General features: G+C 35.5%; 1 protein-coding gene across 1 annotated transcript in view; it reads left to right on the forward strand.

Moving 5' to 3' along the window:
* Positions 1-22528, forward strand: part of COG5 (component of oligomeric golgi complex 5) — a 344010-nt gene that overhangs the window by 133625 nt on the left and 187857 nt on the right. The gene's annotated exons all lie outside the window — the stretch shown is intronic.

A 22528-nucleotide genomic window follows, 5' to 3' on the forward strand; every position in this document is an offset into this window, starting at 1 on the left:
AGGAGAAAAAAGGAAACAAATATTTATTAAGTATCTGCTAACCACTTACTATACTTAGCACTTTATACTTTTGTTCTTTCATAATCCCATTGATACTTAATAAGTTGAGCTGTAAAAACTTTTAATTAAAACTTTCATATTAATTTATCTCCAAATTTTAAAATTACCATTTAGTTGGTCAAAGAATACAAAAGACATTTTTCAGATGATGAAATTAAATCCTTTGAAAAAATGCTCTAAATCATTATTGATTAGAGAAATACAAATTAAAAGAACTCTGAGGTATACCTCATACCTCTCAGATTGGGTAAGATGACAGGTAAAGATAAAGATAAATGTTGGAGGGAATACAGAAAAAGTGTGACACTAATGTATTGTTGATGGAGTTATGAAATAATCCAACCATTCTGGAGAGCAATTTGGAACTAGAATCAAAGAATTATCACATTCTGTATACAATTTGTCCCAGCGGTGCCATTACTGGGTCTGTATCCCAAGAAAATCATAAGGGATGGAAAAGGACCCACTTGTGCAAAAATGTTTGTAATAGCTTTTTTTTTGTGGTAGCAAAGAGTTGGAAAATGACTAGATGGCCATCAATTGGGGAATAGCTGAATAAATTGTAGTATATGAAAGTAATGGAATATTATTGTTCTATAAAAGATAATGAACAAGTTGATTTTAGAAAGATCTGGAAAGACTTATATGAACTGATGCTGAGTGAAACAAGTAGAACCAGGAAAACGTACACAATATCAGCGAAAATGTTCAATGATCAACTATGAAAGACTTGGTTCTTCTCAGAGGTTCAGTGATCCAAGTTAATCCCAATAGATTTTTGGATAGAAAATGCTATCTACATCCAAAAAACTATGGCAATTGAATGTAAATCAACACATGCGATGTTCACTTCTTTTTTTTCTGTTCTTTAATCTCTTCCATGGTTTTTCCCTTTTGTTCTGATTTTTTTCTCTTGGGGGGGGGGAATTAATAAATTTTTAAAAAGTCAGTGTTTGTGCTTTCATGTTGAGAAAATAAAGAAATAAAGTTTAACTTTTTATAAAAGCACACAATTCCTGAAAGATATTGCTGTGTATAAGATATGGTTACTCTTGATTGATAATTTTTGAAGCACATCTCAGTGGTTAGTGGCCTGTTACTGCTGAGCATCATTTATTAACTATTAACAGAGAAAGTATCTCTCTGTGAGTTCATAATAGATTTCTCCATCAATGAGATACCTTCACATAATTGTTTTAAAAAACGTTTCTCTCTACACCTGAATATGACATAGCATCTTAAAGTAGCTTTCTGATTTAATAACTTAAATGCTTTGTCAGTACCATTGATTAGGATTTATAGGATAGCTGATTTAGCGTCAGTAGAAGGAATTTCAGGAAGAATTTCCTAGTATTTAGTGCTACTGAAAAATCAAATATTAAATTCTATTTGTTGAGAATATCATAGACAAAATATATTCTCCAGATAGGGTGTTAGATTTGATAAACTCTAAACTTTTTTCTATCTAGATTTTTTTCATAAAATTTTATGTATTTTAAACCAATAATAGCCTTTTTTGTCATCAGTTTTTTCTGCTTGGGATCTAAGACACATTTATTAACTATGGTATTTTGTGGACTCTTGATTTTCTCAGGAAAATAGATATACATCAGTTAAATTCTGTGTAAAAATATTGTAACCAATATTGATGTTATTTGTGTTGTTAGTGATTGCTTATTATTTAAATAATTTAGGATTAGACTTGTTTTGCTTGTTACCATATTTTTTTTAAAATCATTTTTCTTATAGTATTTTTAAAGCAATTCTTATATTTAGTTTGGCAAATGGATGGCCTGATTCTAAACAGTTGATTCTGAGATAATTACCATATATAATAAGAATATCTTAATCTATCCCATCAATATATAATTGATTTCATTTTCTGTTATGTTATTTGGTTATGTTTTTTCTTCCCTTTCAAGTACACAGCTACCTATATTAAAAATAATGCCTTCACAATAATAATATTGATATTTTCATTTTGTTTCTATTTATGACTTTTAAGAAAGTAAAGTATGAATAAATTTTAAAAACTCAGGTATGTGTGAATCATATAACATTGTCTTTGCTTTTGTGTTTGTATTCCTAACATATATATTAGTGATTGGCAAATACTCCTTAATAAATACTCATTCATTCATTCAGGGAAGTGCTGCTGAAATTCTTCATATTACTTAATAGTGTTAGAGATAGTTTCTAGAACACGGAGGTCTAAATAAAAGATGCTTTAGAAGTAGTGATTGATTTCAATTTATTTACCTTACAAAGATCAAACTTGATTTTACTTGATGAATTATCAGTTTACATTCAAAGCTAAAGCAGTACTCACAAATTTAAGGAAAATTAATCTTACTTAATTTGAAAAATTTTGTTAGATGTTTCAGACTGTGTCAAGTTAATCAAGAAATTATTAGGGTAGATGACTGCTGTTTCTTAGCTGGTGATCTGTTTCCAATCAAACTGGGATTTGTTTGGAAGAACTACATTAGTGTTTAATTATATTAAGACCAGAAAACATGAAAGCATAAAAGATGAAATGTTACTGGATTTGCTGCATAGATTTGCTAATAGAGAAAATAAGGATTAAAAGAAAGGATTAAAATTTTAAAGGATAATGTATAAACTTATTTTTCTAAAGGAAAAAAGGAGTAAAAATAGCATCTAAAAGACATTTTTAAAAAACAAATTTTATCTTTTCTTTTAGCAAAAAATTTGCCTTCTCTACGCCCCCTTTTCCCAAATTGAAAGAGGAAGAAAAAACAAAAACCACTGTTAGAAAGATTTATAGTTAATAAAACAAATGTCAACACTAACCATGTTCAAAATCCCAACAAAGTCTCATTTTATGCTCTTGAGTTTTTTACTTTTCTCTAAGGAGGTAGTAGTATATTTCTTCATTAATTTTCTGGAATTCTGGTTGGTCATAGTGCTGTTCAGAAGTCCTAAATGTTTCAGAGTGGTTTGTCTTTAAAATATTGTTGTAATTGTCTAAATTATCCTCTTACGGGGCAGCTAGATGGCATAATGCATAAAGCACCAAATCTGAAATCAAGAGAATCTGTGTTCAAATGTGGCCTTAGACACTTTACACTTAAAAGATGTGTAATCCTGGGCAAATCACTTGACTCCAATTACTTCACAAAAAACAAAAACAATAAATTATTCTCTTGGTTCTGTTAAATCACTTTGCATCAGTTCATAATAAATCTTCCCAGTTTTTTTTAATAAAATTATCATTTTCATAATTTCTAACAGCACAATAATAGTCTATTACATATATGTATTGTAGCTTGTTCAATATTTTCAATTGATGGATAGCTCCCTAATTTCTAATTATTTGATATATCAAAGAAAGCTATGAATGTTTTTATTTAGAATCCTTTCTCCCTCTCCTAGGACTTAATCCTTCCTTTTAATATCTCCTCCCTCTATTTGTCTCTTCTCCTTTCTCCCCTTTCCCTTCTATTTTCCTGTTGAGAGAAATTTATTTCTGTACTCAATTTTTATCCACGTTTGTATTTTTCTCTCCTTTGACAAATTCAAATGAGAGTGCAATTCAAGTATCACTACTTTCTCAGCTATTTCCTCCCTGTGTGTATAGATTTCTGTTTGATCCATTTATTTATTAGTAAAATGTATTTATTCATTTTTGACATTGACTTTTACAAGATTTTGATTTCCACCTTTTTCTTCCTTTCCCTTCACTCCTCCCCCAAGATTTAAAGGTTATGCTTGTACAATAATAATTTAAATTTAAATTAAATTTAAAGGTTATGCTTGTACAATAATAATATTCCACATTAGTCATGTTGTAAAAGAAGAATTAAAATAAAAAGAACAAATAACATGAAAACAAAAAGCAAAGACAGATGAAAATAGTATGCTTCAAACTGCATTCAGACTCTAGTTCTTTCTTTGAATGTGGATAGCATTTTTCATTATGAGTCTTTTAGAATATCTTAGATCATTGTATTGCTGAAAAGAGCAAAGTATATCAAAGTTGATTATACACACAGTGTTGCTGTTACTGTGTACAGTATTCTCCTGGTTCTGCTCACTTCACTCAGCATCAGTTCATATAAGTCTTTCCAAATTTTTCTGAAATCTGCCTGCTCATCAATTCTTATGGAATAATAGTATTCCAATTAATTCATGTGCCACAATTTGTTCAGCTATTCCCCAATTAATGGGGGATCTATTCAATTTCCATTCTTTGCCACTACAAATAGCGCTGGTGCAAACACTTTTCCATTATTTATGATCTCTTTGGGATACAGTAGTGGAGGTACCTTAGATATCTTAGAATCAGCCAGAGTCAGGATAAGCAAAAGCCTTTATTCTTGGTCTTTTTGGGTCACTATCAGGGGATTAGATATAGGAATCTCCACACTTCCTTTCTCTCTCTCCATAGCCAAATAATGATCCTGCTTATCCTACTCCACCCTCTGATCTCTCTTCCCTTTCTTTGTCCACACCCACAGATCCAGCCAGAATAGTGTTGAGTAGGGTCATCCTCCAAGAGAATTGTCCAATTGGTAATTAGCCTTAAGTGCTAGGTTACTTTATGTTAAGTCCATCTGCTCAGTTCTAGCCCTTTACAGTATTTTTGGGTTAAAGCGTTTGCACAGTTTTATAGCCCTTTGATTATAACTTCAGTTTGATCTTCAGAGTGATTGGATCAGTTCACAACTCTACTGACAACTTTTTAGTGTTTCAATTTTTGTGCATCCTCTCCAACATTTTCTTTTTCTATCACATAAGCCAATTTGATAGGTGTGAAGTGGTACTTCAGAGTTGTTCTAATTTTTAATTTTTATCCTTTATACTGAAATATTTCTGTTTTCGGATAGATGCTAAATTTTTTTTTTATTTAGAATTTTTTTTTCCACAGTATATATGTATGAGTAATTTTTTTTTTATAATATTATCCCTTGTATTCATTTTTCCAAATTATCCCCCCCCCTTCATTCCCTCCCCCCATGACAGGCAATCCCATACATTTTACATGTGTTACAATAAAACCTAGATACAATATATGTGTGTAAATACCACTTTCTTGTTGCACATTAAGCATTAGATTCCGAAGGTGTAAGTAACCTGGGTAGAAAGACAGTAGTGCTAACAATTTACATTCACTTCCTAGTGTTCCATCTCTGGGTGTAGTTATTTCTGTCCATCATTGATCAACTGGAAGTGAGTAGGATCTTCTTTATGTTGAAGATAACCACTTCCATCAGAATACATCCTCTTACAGCATTGAAGTGTACAGCGTAGATGCTAAATTTTGTGTGATCCTGACTATTGGTACTTGAATTCTTTCTGAATACTTAACTTACTGTCTTTTGTTGTTGTTGTTGTTGTTGTTGTTTGTTTTTTGGCTTACAAACCCTGGGTTTTGAATATAATGTTTCTATGGATTTTCGTTTTAGTACTTCTTTTAGGAGGTAATTGATAGCTTCTTTCTGTTTCTACTCTGCTTTTGGGGGGGTTCATAGCATTTAGGAAATTTATTGATTTTTAATTTTTTTCTTTTTAAAATGTTTTCAAGTCAGTTTTTTTCTTGTGAGAAGATTTATATTTCATTTAAAAAATGTTATAACCTTTAAAAGTGTTTCTTCCTATGGAGTCGTTAATTTCTGTTTAGTCCAATATAATTTTTTGGGAGTCTGTAGCTTGGGTAAGGTTTTCTATCTCTTCTGCCAAACTGCTACTATTTTTTCAAATATTTCTTTCATAGCTATCATTTATGTTTCCATTTTTTCCCTTTGTTTCAAAAAATCTAGTTGAATTTATGTTTAAAGTGTGTGTGTGTGTGTGTAGGTTTTATTTGTAGATAACTAGAGTCATTCTTTATTTTGGGTTTGTATCTAGACCATTCCTGTCATTGTAATAGTTTTGTTTGTTTAATGATCAAATTCTTTTTGTTTTCTCGTTCTAGTTATGCAGGATAGACTTTTGAAGTGACTATTTGGGATGATTCTGGTGATGCTTTCTTGGGATATTTTTATTCTAATGTTTCAGGGACATCTTAGACTAGAGATCTACCTTGTTCCAACTCCCAACTTCACTCCCTTCTCCCATTCTGAACTCTGCAAGTTTTGTAGTTTGGATCTTAGTAGTAAGTCTGCAGGCTCGTCTTGTTTAGTGTTTCATTAAATTGCTTTTATATTTATTTTTTATTAATCTAGGGGAAACTTCTGCTTGTTCATATAGTGATAAAACTATGGGCTCTGTTCTGGCCTAGGATAGCTATTATTATTATTTTTTTTTCAGTCTGCAGACTGGTATGGAGGCTGGGTATCAGACTCTACTCAGCTTTCACTGTTCTTCCTCAATAGTATTTTCTTATTAATCACTTCCTTCCCCAATATGGCCTTTCTTTTAACACCTTTCCCCTTGCCCACATCCCATTTCCTTTCTAATTTTCTGAAAAATAAAATAGATTTTTATACTTATATTGAGCATGTATTATTCTCTTTTTGAGCCAATTATGATGAGAATAAACTTCATTTACTCTTCCTTTTCTCCCCCTTTTGCCCTCCAGTATAAAAGATTTTTCTTGCCTTTTTTGTGGCAGATAATTTACACCATTCCAGCTCCCCTTTTCCTTTCTCCCCCCCCCCTAATTTCATTTCTTTTTAAAAATATGATCTCTTCATATTCAACTCACAACTGTGCCCTCTATATATGCTCCTTTTAATTGCCATAATAATGAGAAAATTCTAATGAGTTATAAGTATCATCCTCCCATGTGGGAATATAAACAGATAAACCCAATTAAGTCCTTTGTGATATCACTTTCCTGATTACTTGCTTTATATTTCTCTTGAGTCCTGTATTTGAAAATCAAATTTTCTATTCAACTGTGGTCTTTTCAGCCGAAATGCTTGAAAATCCTCTATTTCATTGAATTTCTATCTTTTCTCCTAAAGGATTATACTCAGTTTTGCTGGATAGGTAATTCTTGATTGCAATCCTAGCTCCATTGTGCTCCAGAATATCGTATTCCAAGCTTTCTGGTCCTTTAATATAGAAATTGCTAGCTAAATCTTGTGTTATCCTAACTATGGCTCCACTATACTTGAATTGTTTCTTTTTGGATGCTTGTAGCATTTTCTCCTTGATCTCTGAGTTCTGGAATTTGGCTCTAATATTCCTGCAAGTTTTCATTTTGGAATCAAGGGAGGTGATAGGTGGATTCTTTCAATTTCTATTTTGGTTCTAGAATATAAGGAGAGTTTTCCTTGATAAGTGTTTGAAAATTCAGGCTCTTCTTTTGATCATGTTTTCCAGGTAGATCAATCATTTTTTAATTTCTAGGTCAGTTGTTTTTCCAATAAAGTATTTCACTCCCCCCTCTCCCTATTTTTCCTTTTTTTTTTCTTCTGTATTATAGCTTGATTGCTAATAAATTCATTAGTTTCTATTTGCTCAATTCTAATTTTTAAGGAATTATTTTCCCCATTGAGCTTTTGTACCTCTCTTCCTATTTTGCCAATTTTGCTTTTTAAGGCATTCTTCTCCTCATTAGCTTTTTTTCCATTTCCTTTTGTACCTCTCTCAATTCTTTTCATAATCTTTCCTTTATCTCTCTTGATTTTCAAAATTCCTTTTGAGCTCTTCCTTAGCTGAGAAACAATTCTTATTTTTCCTAGGCTTTGGATGTAGGAGCTTTGACTGTTATTTTCTTCTGAGTCTGTGTTTTGATCTTGTCACCGTAGTAACTTACTGTGGTCAGAAACCTTTTTTATTTTATGCTTATTTTTGTAGCCTATTACCCAGCTTTTAACTAAATGTTAAAATAAATCTCTTCCAGGGTGGAGAGTATTCTGACTTTTAAAAATTTCTTTAGTGTCATTATGTAAAGGAATTTGGAGAAGTTTAGGGGAGAGGTTGGGTGAGTTCCTGCCTTTTCTCTTTCATCTTGGCTCCAAAGTTGATGACATGACTAAGCAAAATTCTTCATTGGTAATATGCTGCCATTTACCAGTGCCTAATATGTATTATCTCTCCATTGCATTTTGGGAGAACTTCAGCTTGACTTTCTATGACACAGTGGTACTCCATGACCCTCAGCCATACAATACCACTTTAAAAAGTATTGTTAAATGTGTAAGACTGCATGCCATTTATAGGGGAGAGGGTGGAGGAAGGGAAGGTAAAAGTCAGAACAGAAGTGAGTGTAAGCGATAATGTTGTAAAAAAATTACCCAGTCATATGTTCTGTCAATAAAAAGTTATAATAAAAAAAATTGAAAAAAAAAAGAGTATTGTTAAGAAAACATGAATCTTTAGTTAGTTGACAAGCATTTATTAAATGCTTATTTTGTTTCAAATATTTTGCTAAATTCTGGAGAGACTAAAGAGGCAAAAAATAGTCCCTTCCATCAAGAAACAATTATTTAGGGAGAATCTTGGGACCATTAAAATAACTGTGGTTTCTTTAAAGTAATTTGGACTTCTTTCTTCTTGTTCAATTTTCTTGCCTTGCTTATTAGCCCATAAAATTTTTAATATACAGCTAGCTTTATTGGTTGTTCAATTATGTGTAATACTTTGGACAATGGGCATTTTTTTTTTTTTCCACTTGGCTTTTATAATGTGAGTCATTAGACCGTACTCCTTTTAGTGAATATGTCTAATTTAGATTGTTCTTCAACTTTCTAGGTCTTAAATATAGTCAAAATTGATCCTGTCTTTCAGTGTTGTTTTGTTATTGTTTTTAATGAGGGAAAGGAAAGGGGGAACCCCATTTCTCAGCGCATAGATAATCCCATGAGACGCAGTGTCCCCTGTAAAATGAATTTACAGGTCCGAAAACCTAGATTGATAAATAGAAGGTTTATTGTAGGAATTTGGAAGTAAAGTTCAGTTAGAAAGACTCCAGGCCAGAGGTGGCCACTGGCGGGTAGGGACCCTTACATGGCTGGAAGGATACCATGTGTTGTCTGGGAGGGCTCCTGCAAAGAGGGCGTTCCAGCTCACCTCTTTTATGCCCAAAAGATGATGGGCGGTACCCCTAAGTTCTTGGTGGGCTTTTCAGTTAGCTCAGATCAGGTGAGGGCTGGAGGAAGCTGAGCTGATAATGGGGGCTGGGCCCAGATATTCAAAGGGTGCCTTTGACCAGGATTTGTGAATCAAGGTCAGTCATGGGTTGGGCAATTAGAAAGGAATCTTAAAGGGACTTCAACCCTCATCAGTTCCCCGCTTAAACAGTTGAGACTTAAATTCATTTAAGAAAAACAAAAATTTGGGGCAGTGTCCTTCATTTAAGGAAAGGTTGAAGATTTTCTCCAAAGATCTTCAGAGTAGCGGGGTTCCCTTGTCTTGTTCCCCCTCAAACCATCTCCTCCACATGCATGTGAGAGAAAGGGTGTCGATCTCCTATTTAACTGCTTCAAGAAGACAATGGTCGTAGAGATTTGGGGTTCCATGCCAGGAGGTAGGCGTGAGGTGTGGGGGATGGCAGCAGGGCATCGAGGGGGTGTCCCAGTCAGTTGTCCCCGGTCAGTTGTCCCCAGTCAATATTCTCCAGGCTGAAAGGCTAGCTGAGAATCCAAAGTGTGAAGCCTAGAGAAAGCAGATCTTGGGAATAGATTAAAAGTGGGTGTCATCCAGGGTGGAGATGGTGACATTCAGGAGAATGGGGCCTTTAGCAAGAAATGCATCAGGTCCCTTCTGTGGGCTGCTTGTCTGATAGCCCATCTAATTATCAAAGAGAAACAGGAGAAAATGCTGAGAAAAAATTATTTGTAGCCTAGCTCTTTCACCAGGAAAGCTAATTTCTCCTGGGTTTGGGATTAACAGGTGTGGACCAGAAGCCAAGGGAGGCAAGAAGCCTTGATATCTAGTAGATTTAATGAACCACTGCTCTTCTGTAAGGCAGGGTCTAGGGATGGGTATGTATCCCCAGTTGTCAGAGCTGCAGATCAAAATAAGAATGCAGTTTAAGCTCTTGGAAATGTTGGAAAAACTGCTGTTTTTCTTGGAGAGAGTTAATTATTCAATAAACGAAGATCCTGAATCTTTTCCTTCCTAGTTTTCCCACTCTTTATGGAGGAGGGGTGATAAGTATCAGCATAGCCTACCCAGCTTACTGGCCCCTGAGGTGTTCGGGCTGTCCTGAGATAAAAGGGAAACAGGGCCAGATCTCAAATTCCTACCAGGGAGCAAGACGCTGGGGGGCCAGGTGAACCTTTGTGGTGTTCTGTGGTGGTGAGAAGGCAGCTCCTCCTATTCGGATTCAGGGCAGAGACTGGGGTCTTCTAAGGCTTAAGTCTAGAAGAGATTTGCATCTCTGCTTCATTCTGAGTGTCTGGAGGCAGGAGTTGCCCTGAGGAGAGAATTGAAAGTCTCAGGTTAAAGAGATAAAGGAAACCAACAGATGTTATAAATCAGTTTTGGTCTTACAGATCTCTATTAGTTGTCTGTTGTTCAGTAGCAGACAAATGACCAGGCTAAATGCTTATTTGCCCAAGCATTAGGACTACATATAATCAGGCTAGAAACAGCAAGGTATGACAATTGAATCGCATTAACAGTTTCTATTGATTATTGCTCTGATCTTAAAACCAGTTACATGAGGGAAAAGTGTAAGAACAAACAAATATTTATCATAACCTTATGTTGAGAACAATAAGGAATTTGTCCCCATAGGTTCATATCCAAGTAGATGTAATCAGTTTGTTTTTAAAATACCCAATGCAAATACAATCATATACAGAATGTCTAATTCCACAGAAGAAAATTCAAGAAGTTAGCAGTTCAACTTTAGAAATAAATCCTACCGAAGTATGGATGGCATTCACAGAAACCCAGGCTAAATTTGGTTATTGCTCTTTTCCCAACCTTTTTGATTCAAAGGTGCTAACAGCAGGGAAGCCCTGTTAAGGTGGGTGGAGAGAGATTAGTTAATCTGTTCAGTGGAGTTTTAGAGGCAGTAACCAGACCCCAACTCTATAGCTTTCATTCCCTTTAGGCGTCCCTAAAGGAGAGAGAGATTATTTCACCAGAGCTGTGCCATGACTTCTCAATGAGCAGTGCTGGGTTTGACCGTAGAGCTCTAGACAGCGTCAATCAAGTCCCAGGAAACTGAGTTGTTCCACCTCTCTGATAGAGTTTGTGGGGGGTGTGTTATCTATATCCCTGACTTCCTGGACTGAAGCCAGAGAAGTTGAGTCAAGAAAGAGACAGTTTAAGGAAACTGAGGCAGTAAAAAAAGAACTATTGCACAACAGAGGAGAGAAAGATTCTAGCAAGGTGCAAATAAAGTAGTTAAGGAGTGTTTTTTAAATAGTTTCAATCACTTTAATTCACTATTTAACTTTAATTCACTATTTTCACTCTTAACAATTAATTTGCCTGGATTCAGAATTTCGTTCCCCAGCCCAAATTACAAAGATGTCCTTTCTGAAGCTCTAGTCTGGACAGGACCAGAACTTAGAAGGGGCATCTTTTAATTGTTGGAAGGGGCATCCAATTGAGAGAAAGACTGTGCTAGGAGCTAAAAGTCTTGGACCAAGAGAAAAGTCAGGAGCTCGAAGATGGCGGCGTGGAGGCAGACAGCTGCTTGAGCTCCTCGTTTTCTCTCAGAACTTACTTCATGACAAGCCTCAGACTTAATGCTTGACCCAGAAAGAAATCCACAAATAATCACCAAGAGAAGACATCCTTGAAAGTCGCCAGAAAAGGTCTGTGTTTGCTTGGGGGAGGGTCAATCAGACTGGGCACAGACTGAGGGCAGGCATCCAGAGCAAGACAGGAAGCTCACACAGCTCAGACTGGAGAGGGTGGGGTGTGATCTCTGCCGTTTCTGTGAAAGGGCTTTTTCCCCAGAGTGGATACTCCGTCTTGGCAGCAAGCCAGGAGTAGCGGAGAGGGTGTAAACACCGGAGGTAAAGATTAAAACCCCAGAAAGCCAGGGTCTCTCAGAGCCCGGCCACTCCCACCCCCACCTGGACTGACTCGGTGCGTTCTCAGAGCCTCAGAGCCCAGACTCAGTACAGTCATTGCTGTTCTGTTAGTGGCTCTCTGCTGCCCTACCCCCAGTCTGTAGAGGAAGCCCATTAACACCATCCAGCCCCATCCCCCCCAAAACAGACCTATTGTTTCTCTTGTCAGTTTGTTTTCTTCGATTCCTGCTCTGACAAAATGAACAAAAAGTTCAAAAGGGCTCTAACCATTGACAGCTTTTGTATGGAGAGAGAACAGACTTCAAACACTGAGGAGACTAAAAACAGACTGTCTCCAGAGGAATCCCCTAAGAGGGATATGAGCTGCTCCTCAATACAAAAGAATCTCATAGAGGAAATCAAAAAGACTCTCATAAGAGAGCTGGAAGAGAAATGGGAAAAGGAAAGGGAAGCTTGGCAAGAGAGCCTGGAGAAGTCATCCCATGCATTCAAAGACAGAGTGGATAAAGAAATCAAATCATTGAGAAACAAGATTAGTGAGCTGGAAAAGGTAAACAACTCCAAGGAAAACAGGATTAGTGAGCTGGATAAAGAAATCAGCTCTCTAAAAAGTAAAATGGATAAAATGGAAAAAAATTCCATAGAAGATAAAAACTCAATTGGACAATTACAAAGAGATATAAAAAAAGTGAGTGAAGAAAATACATCATTGAAAATTAGACTGCAACAAGTAGAAATGAATGACTCAAGGAGAAACCAAGAGGTAGTCAAGCAAAACCAGAGAAATGAAACAATTGAAAAGAATGTTAAGTACCTTACCAGAAAGACAACAGACCTGGAAAACAGATCCAGGAGAGACAATTTGAGAATAATCAGACTCCCTGAAAAATGTGAGGAAAAAAAGAGCTTGGACACTATTTTCGAGGAAATTATCAAAGAGAACTGCCCAGACGTTCTGGAAAAAGAGGGTAAAATAGACATTGAAAAAATTCATCGATCACCTATTGAAAGGGACCCTAAAATCAAAACGCCAAGAAATATAGTGGCCAAGTTCAAGAACCATCAGACAAAGGAAAAGATATTGGAAGCTGCTAGAAAAAAGCAAATCAGATATGGAGGAGCCACAATAAGGATAACCCAGGATCTAGCAGCGTCCACATTAAAAGAACGAAGGGCTTGGAACATGATATTCTGAAAGGCTAAGGAACTTGGTATGCAGCCAAGAATAACTTACCCAGCAAGAATGAGCATCGTTTTCCAGGGAAGAAGATGGACATTTAACGAAATAAATGAATTCCATCTATTTTTGATGAAAAAACCAGACCTACATAAAAGGTTTGATCTTCAAATAGAGAACTCAAGAGATTTCTAAAAAGGTAAAAAGAAATCTTGAGAACTATACTTCTGCCAAAAAAAATGTAAAGAACATATGTACAATTTGTCTTAGAAACTAGAGGTGGAAAGGAAATTATATCATAAAAAAGTGTAAAGTGGTGGTACTACATCTCATGAAGAGGCAAAGGTAACCTACTATATCTGAGAGAAAGAAAGGAGGGAGATGAACATAGCATGTATCAATAGATATATTCGATTTATGGTGAAACTTCTTCCACTTCATTGAAAAGTGAAAGGGAAGGAGTAAGCTAAGGGGAAGGGAATAGAGAAATTTTGAGGAAAAGGGGTAAAATAAGGGGAGGATCTTTAAGGTGGGGGAGGGATCCTAAAAAGGGAGGGCTGTGAAAAGCAAGTGGTGTTGTGTTTAATACTGGGTAAGGGGGTAAGAGGGAAGGAAAAGGGAAAAGCATAAGCAGGGGTTAATAGGATGGCAAGCAATATAGAATTAGTCCTTCTAACCATAAATATGAATGGGGCAAACTGCCTCATAAAGAGGAAGCAGTTAGCAGACTGGATTAAAAGTCAGAATTCTACTATATGTTGTTTACAGGAAACACACCTGAAACAGGGTGAGAAATTCAAACTAAAAGTAAAAGGGTGGAGCAGAATCTATTATGCTTCAGGCAAAACCAAAAAAGCAGGAGTAGCCATCCTCATCTCAGATCAAGCAAAAACAAAAATTGATCTAATTTAAAGAGATAAGGAAGGGCATTATATCCTGCTAAAGGGTAGCATAGATAATGAAGCAGTATCAATATTAAACATATATGCACCAAGTGGTGCAGCATCTAAATTTTTAAAAGAGAAATTAAGAGAGCTGCAAGAGGAAATAGATAGCAAAACTATAATAGTGGGAGATCTCAACCTTGCACTCTCAGAATTAGATAAATCAAACCATAAAATAAATAAGAAAGAAGTCAAAGAGGTAAATAGAATACTAGAAAAGTTTGATATGATAGATCTTTGGCGAAAGCTAAATGGAGACAGAAAGGAATATACTTTCTTCTCAGCAGTTCATGGAACCTATACAAAAATTGATCATATACTAGGGCATAAAAACCTCAAAATCAAATGCAGTAAGGCAGAAATAGTAAATGTATCCTTTTCAGACCACAATGCAATCAAAATTACATTTAATAAAAAGCCAGGGGAAAATAGACCAAAAAATAATTGGAAACTAAATAATCTTATACTAAAGAATGATTGGGTAAAACAGCAAATCATAGACATAATAACTTCACCCAAGAAAATGACAATAATGAGACATCATACCAAAATGTGTGGGATACAGCCAAAGCAGTAATAAGGGGAAGCTTTATATCTCTACAGGCCTACTTGCATAAAATAGAGAAAGAGAGGGCCAACGAATTGGGCTTACAACTAAAATTGCTAGAAAAAGAACAAATTAAAAACCCCCAGACAAACACAAAACTTGAAATTCAAAAAATAAAAGGTGAGATTAATAAAATTGAAAGTAAAAAAAACTATTGAATTAATTAATAAAACTAAGAGTTGGTTCTATGAAAAAACCAACAAAATAGACAAACCCTTAGTAAACCTGATTAAAAAAAGGAAAGAGAAAAAGCAAATTGTTAGTTTTTAAAATGAAAAGGGTGAACTCACCACTAATGAAGAGGAAATTAGAACAATAGTTAGGAGCTACTTTTCTCAACTTTATGCCGATAAATTCGATAACTTAAATGAAATGGAAGAATACCTTCAAAAATATAGCTTGCCCAGATTAACAGAGGAAGAAGTAAGTAGTCTAAATAGTCCCATATCAGAAAAAGAAATAGACCAAGCTATTAACCAACTTCCTAAGAAAAAGTCCCCAGGACCAGATGGATTTACATGTGAATTCTACCAAACATTTAAAGAACAACTAACTCCAATGCTATGTAAACTATTTGAAAAAATAGGGATTGAAGGAGTCTTACCAAATTCCTTCTATGACACAGACATGGTACTGATACCTAAACCAGGTAGATTGAAAACTGAGAAAGAAAACTATAGACCAATTTCCTTAATGAATATTGATGCTAAAATCTTAAATAAGATATTAGCAAATAGACTTCAGAAAATCATCCCCAGGATAATACACTATGGCCAAGTGGGATTTATACCAGGAATGCAGGGCTGGTTTAATATTAGGAAAACTATTAGTATAATTGACCATATTAATAATCAAATTAATAAAAACCATATGATCATCTCAATAGATGCAGAAAAAGCATTTGATAAAATCCAACATCCATTCCTACTAAAAACACTTGAGAGTATAGGAATAAATGGACTATTCCTTAAAATAATAAGGAGCATATATTTAAAACCTTCGGTAAACATCATATGTAATGGCGATAAATTAGAACCTTTCCCTGTAAGATCAAGAGTGAAACAAGGTTGCCCACTATCACCATTACTATTCAATATAGTACTAGAAACTCAAGCCTCTGCAATAAGAGCCGAGAAAGAAATTCAAGGAATTAGAGTAGGAAATGAAGAAATCAAATTGTCACTTTTCGCAGATGACATGATGCTATACTTAGAGAACCCCAAAGACTCTGCTAAAAAGCTATTAGAAATAATTCAGAATTTTAGCAAAGTTGCAGGATACAAAATAAATCCACATAAATCCTCAGCATTTTTATACATTACGAACACAATCCAACAGCAAGAGATACAAAGAGAAATTCCATTCAAAATAACGGTCGATAGTATAAAATATTTGGGAATATATCTACCAAAGGAGAGTCAGGAATTATATGAGCAAAATTACAAAACACTTGCCACAAAAATAAAGTCAGATTTAAATAATTGGAAAGACATTCAGTGCTCTTGGATAGGCTGAGCGAATATAATTAAGATGACAATATTCCCTAAACTAATCTATTTATTTAGTGTATACCAATCAGACTTCCAAGAAACTATTTTAATAACCTAGAAAAAATAATGGAACAACAAAAGGTCGAGAATCTCAAGGGAAGTAATGAAAAAAAAAATTAAGTGAAGGTGGTCTAGCTGTACCTGATCTAGAATTATATTATAAAGCAACAGTCACCAAAACCATCTCGTATTGGCTAAGAAATAGACTAGTTGATCAGTGGCATAGGTTAGGTTCACAGGGCAAGATAGTGAATAAAAATAGCAATCTAGTGTTTGACAAACCCAAAGATCCCAAATTTTGGGATAAGAATTCATTATTTGACAAAAACTGCTGGGAAAACTAGAAATTAGTATGGCAGAAACTAGGCATGGACCCACATTTAACACCACATACTAAGATCAAAATGGGTCCAAGATTTAGGCATAAAGAACGAAATCATAAATAAATTGGAGGAACATGGGATGGTTTACCTCTCAGACTTGTGGAGGAGGAAGGAGTTTGTGTCCAAGGGAGAACTAGAGACCATTATTGATCACAAAATAGAAAATTTTGATTATACCAAATTAAAAAGTTTCTGCACAAACAAAACTAATGCAAACAAGATTAGAAGGGAAGTAACAAACTAGGAAAACATTTTTACAGTTAAAGGTTCTGATAAAGGCCTCATCTCCAAAATATACAGAGAATTTATAAGAAATCAAGCCATTCTCCAATTGATAAATGGTCAAAGGATATGAACAGACAATTTTCAGATGATGAAATTCCACTCAAATGAAAGAGTGTTCCAAATCACTATTGATCAGAGAAATGCAAATTAAGACAACTCTGAGATATCATTACACACCTGTCAGATTGGCTAAGATGACAGGAACAAATAACGATGAATGTTGGAGGGGCTGTGGGAAAACTGGGACACTGATGCATTGTTGGTGGAGTTGTGAAAGAATCCAACCATTCTGGAGAGCAATCTGGAACTATGCCCAAAATGTTATAAAACTGTGCATACCCTTTGACCCAGCAGTGCTACTCCTGGGCTTATATCCCAAGGAAATACTAAAGAAGGGAAAGGACCTGTATGTGCCAAAATGTTTGTGGCAGCCCTTTTCCTAGTGGCTAGAAGCTGGAAGATGAATGGATATCCATCAATTGGAGAATGGTTGGGTAAATTATGGAATATGAATGTTATGGAATATTATTGTTCTGTAAGAAATGACCAACAGGAGAAATACAGAGAGGCTTGGAGAGACTTACATCAACTGATGCTGAGTGAAACTAGCAGAACCAGAAGATCATTATATACTTCAACAATGATACTGTATGAGGATGTATGCTGATGGAAGTGGATTTCTTCAACATAGAGAGGAGCTAATCCAATTCCAATTGATTAATGATGGACAAAATCAGCTACATCCAGAAAAGGAACACTGGGAAATGAGTGTAAACTGTTATTTTTACCTTCTGAATCCAATTCTTCCTGTGCAACAAGTAATTCGGTTCTACACACATATATTGTATCTAGAATATACTGTAATATATTTAACATGTATAAGACTGCCTGCCATCTGGGGGAGGGGGTTGGGAGAAGAAGGGAAAAAATCTGAATAGAAGTAAGTGCAAGGGATAATGTTGTAAAAAATTACCCATGCATATGTACTGTCAAAAAAAAAGTTATAATTATAAAATAAAATAAAAATTAAATTAAAAAAAAAAAAAAGTCAGGAGCTCCCACCTGCAAGGTTCCTGAGACAGAGAAAGGCTAATCAGCTTATTTAAATTCTTTCTAGGCTTTAGAAAGCAGTAAGTATGCCCTGAGGCTTAGAAAGAAAATGGGCAGTTTTAAAATCCTTTATCCAGCCTAGAGAACATAGTCAGGAAACCTAGTCCCATTTTAAAGGTATGGGACAAGCTAGTTCTCTGAGAGGGCTGGAAGCTCTTTTACGAGCTACGTAGAAGCTATGAGAGGGGCATTTCTAGAGATCTTGAAGAGTCCCCAAATCTCCCCACTCTACCCCGAGAAGGGGACAGGATGGGAGCACTTAAATGGCAGATTAAGCCAAATGGGAGAGGTTGGAAAAGAGAGAGGATGGGGGAAGGGAGCGATGTTATCTTACCCAGTGCTTCTCAGGTGGCGAAGGTGAAGGCTCATGCAGTTGGGTAAAGACACATCTCCAAGTTCGCCTCAATCCATTGACTATCTCTTTGTGGCTACAGCCTGCCCACTACAGTGGAATGAGAGAGATGCTCAAACACAGATATCTCCCCCAGAAGGGATCAAGGAGACTGCCGGCCTGGGACTCGAGAGGGATGGCCATGTGGTGGAGCGAAGGGTGAAGAAGAGACACTCTCCTGAGTGTCTGTGGCCTGTGGGCAGGCTTTTCTGGCAAGATAAAGGGATCAGAAATGTCTAGGCTCTAGAAGCGGCCTCTAGAGATAGAGTGAGAGGAGGGTAGGAACACAGATATTCTTCCTAGAAGCTGCTCGAAACTGCTAGGGACGAAAATTGGTTCTGAGAGACTTGAAAAGGTTAAGGTTAGTTTTCGGGGTAACTATTTTTGTGATCCCCGGGGTAACTATTTTTGTGGTCCCCGTACGGGCCACCAATTAGAGGGAAAGGAAAGGGGGAACCCCATTTCTCAGCGCATAGATAATCCCATGAGACGCAGTGTCCCCTGTAAAATGAATTTACAGGCTCGAAAACCTAGATTGATAAATAGAAGGTTTATTGTAGGAATTTGGAATTAAAGTTCAGTTAGAAAGACGTCAGGGCCAGAGGTGGCCACTGGCGGGTAGGGACCCTTACATGGCTGGAAGGATACCATGTGTGTCTGGGAGGGCTCCTGCAAAGAGGGCGTTCCAGCTCACCTCTTTTATACCCAAAAGATGATGGGCGGTACCCCTAAGTTCTTGGTGGGCTTTTCAGTTAGCTCAGATCAGGTGAGGGCTGGGGGAAGCTGAGCTGATGATGCTGGGGGCTGGGCCCAGATATTCAAAGGTTGCCTTTGACCAGGATTTGTTAGTCAAGGTCAGTCATAGGTTGGGCAATTAGAAAGGAATCTTAAAGGGACTTCAACCCTCAACAGTTTTTACATTATTATGGTCATTTTATATGTTGTTTATTTGTTTTATTTCATTCTCCTATTTGTTTAGTTGACAATAATCTTCCCAATTATTTTTAATATAATAATATTATGTTAAATTTTTATGGGCATCCATTGCCTACCTCTATAAGATGTAGTAAATAAGTTTTATGTTATAAATGACTGTTGGGACCCTGAATCTCTTAAAATCAGCCGGAGTCAGGATAATTAAAAGTTTTTATTCTTGGTCTTTTGTGGTTGTTGTCAGGGTAATCTAGCAATAGTAGTGGTAATGATAAGAGTGGTAGATCTAGCAATCTCCACACCTCCTTCCTCTCTCTCCACCTCCAGGAGAATGAATCAATTTCTTCCTCCTACTCCACCCACTCATGTCACTTCCCCTTCTTTGTCCACATCCACCGTACCAGCCAGCACGGAATAGTTGGGGAGGGTCATCCTTCAAACATGTTAATAGAGAGTTGTCCAATTGGCAATTAGCCTCACGTGCTCCATTATCCAAGTGCATTTGCTCAGTTCTAGCTCTTTTTAAATGACTATACTGGTTATCATATCTTTCTTCTTCTTAAGAATAATCCAATGGTTATTGAATATGACAGGTCCAGGGATCTTTTGGACTCTTCGTTGTGAATTGTGTAATTCCTTAAGAAATAAAGATAGTCTATGTTGAAGTTTCTAGAGTTTTTCCTCCATTTTAAATGTCAATGAGTTGTTTAATGGATCATTTGGAATTGTTTCGATTTATTTTCTCATTCTTATTTTTTCTTCTAGTTTGGTATTTATTTTTATTTTTGCTATAACAGGTCCATTATCTGATTATGCACAAATAACTAACTTAAAAATGACTCTCTCATCTGTAAGCTATTATTGTTACTGATATTGATGAGGTTTATAATTAGGGTACCTAAATGAAATTAGGGTTTAATTGAGGTCTAGTGGCAGGTTCAGGGTACAGAGAGTCAAATAGAGCTCCCCCCAATCCCTTTGGATTCGGCACAAGGATACAGAGTTAAATGAAGTCTAGTAGTGGCTCAAGAGTCCCTTGTAAAAGAATTTACAGACCCAAAAACCTAGATTGATAAAAGAGGTTTATTTTGGGGTTTGGAAGCAAAGTCTAGTTAGTAAAGTTGAAGATAGAGATAAAAGGCACCGGAACCAGGATTCCAATGGGCAGAGATCCTTTGGCATGCCAGGTGTAAGGCTTCCATGTTTGGGACCTCTGCAAAGAGAGGGCTCCAGCTTGGCTCTTTTATAAGGGGGCTGTGGGTGGAATCCCAGGTCTACTCCTGGCTAGATTTCAGCCAGGGTTAGAATTAGAATTGAATTCAATGGGTTTAGGGACTGAGCCAGATAACAAAGATGAAACTGTTTGTGCTTAGGATGGAGTCTCCTCCCTGAGGCAGAGTCCAAGGAGATTTTCTCTTTTAAGGATTTTTCATAGTTTTGGGGTTTCCTTATCAATATAATTAATTTTTTAATATCTGATGCTAATCTTTCTTTTGTTTTTACATTACCATTATTTTCAAATATATGCCTTATTTTCTTCTGTACTGAATAATGTTTTGTAATAAAGGATAGAGTGAAAAAACAAAACTAACCATCACAAAATTATTTTGATAACATGTTTCTAATCTGTCTTTGACACTTATAATCTCTCATCAGTAAAAAGTAGGGAGAAGAGATACATTTCATCATTCTTTCAGTATAGTTGATTAGTATCATTACACATTTCAGTTTCCTTTTAGTTATTCTTTCCATTTACATTTTTGCAGTTATTGTGTCTATTGTTTTACTGCTTATTTAACACTTTGCATTGGTTTATATGAATGTTCTCATGTTTCTTATATTAATGCTTCATAATTATCCTTTTTCACATAATATTTAATTACATTCATATACTGCAACGTATTTAGCCATTCCTTAATGGGCAACTCCTCTTTATAGTTGGGTTTGTTTTTTTTTTTTTTATGCTACAAAAAAAAAAAAATACTGTGTTAATATTTGGTATGTATTTGAAACTTTTTTTTCTCTTCTTTGGGTTGCTTAGGAATAGGGTCACTTGATCAAAGGTTATGTCACATATTGATAATATATGGGCATTTAGCCCTCATATATAGTAATTGTCAAAATTGCAGTGCAATCTTACATTGTCACAAGTAAACCTTGGATACCTTTGGCAAAGACTGAAGTTACTTTTAATATATAAAGAAAAATTACATTCAACAATCTATAAAATAATGATAACATTTATCATATGTAACATTTTACAATTACAAAGAACATGGTTTAAGAGTAAGAAACTGGGGAAGGCAAAGGTTTACTGAGGTCCAATTTGCATGTCTGGCTTCAAATGAATTGATTTTCTGTGACTTTTGATTAGTCATTTATCCAGGAAAAAAATCAAAATAGTTGAACTAGTTATGTGTATACAAAGTTATTAAAAGAAAAATAGTGCAGTTTTTTTAAAAAGCATTAAAAGAAGTAATCAGACTTAGGAAAACATAAGTAAAGAGAAATATAAGTTGAAAACAGCAGCAGTTATAAAAGCAACAAAAGAGGGAGCTAATAATGCCAAGTAAGGGTAAAGCAGGAAGGTCAGTGATTTAAAAAAAAAAAAAAAAAAAAAAAAGAGGTAAGACAGCTTGGCTATTTGGGATTGGAGAATAATCACTTTAGTAATTGTTAACAGATACTAAACTACCATGGTAACGGAATAACAGCTATTAACACAGGCAATTTGGGAGGCAAAGAGATGGAAGAAACTCACCATTATACAGACCAATGAATTGCTCAAATAAAAGACTATTCTATCATATTCTGCAAACAAAGAGTATATGCAAGAGTTGCATATTTCATGAAATCTTCCATGAAACACAGCTAAAATTTAAAGTTCTAGTGCCTTAACATGCCTTAAATATGCCTGATTACCTAAAAAGTCCTTTTATTGGGACTGATTAATGACCTTAAAATGTCAAATAAGATGAAAATATAAATGTCATACACAATATATATGTATGTTGCTCAAAGACTTCTTGTGTTCTAAGTATTTGTTTCAGAATTATTCTGGATAACAGTAATAAACATTTATTAAATTCAGAGCACTTCCAGGCATTAGGGGAGAAGATCAGAAATTTAGATAAACCACAGTACTTGCTCTAAATAAGCTTACAGACTAGTAGGGG

This window comes from Sminthopsis crassicaudata, chromosome 5 (assembly GCF_048593235.1).
Source record: "Sminthopsis crassicaudata isolate SCR6 chromosome 5, ASM4859323v1, whole genome shotgun sequence".
Lineage (NCBI taxonomy): Eukaryota > Metazoa > Chordata > Mammalia > Dasyuromorphia > Dasyuridae > Sminthopsis > Sminthopsis crassicaudata.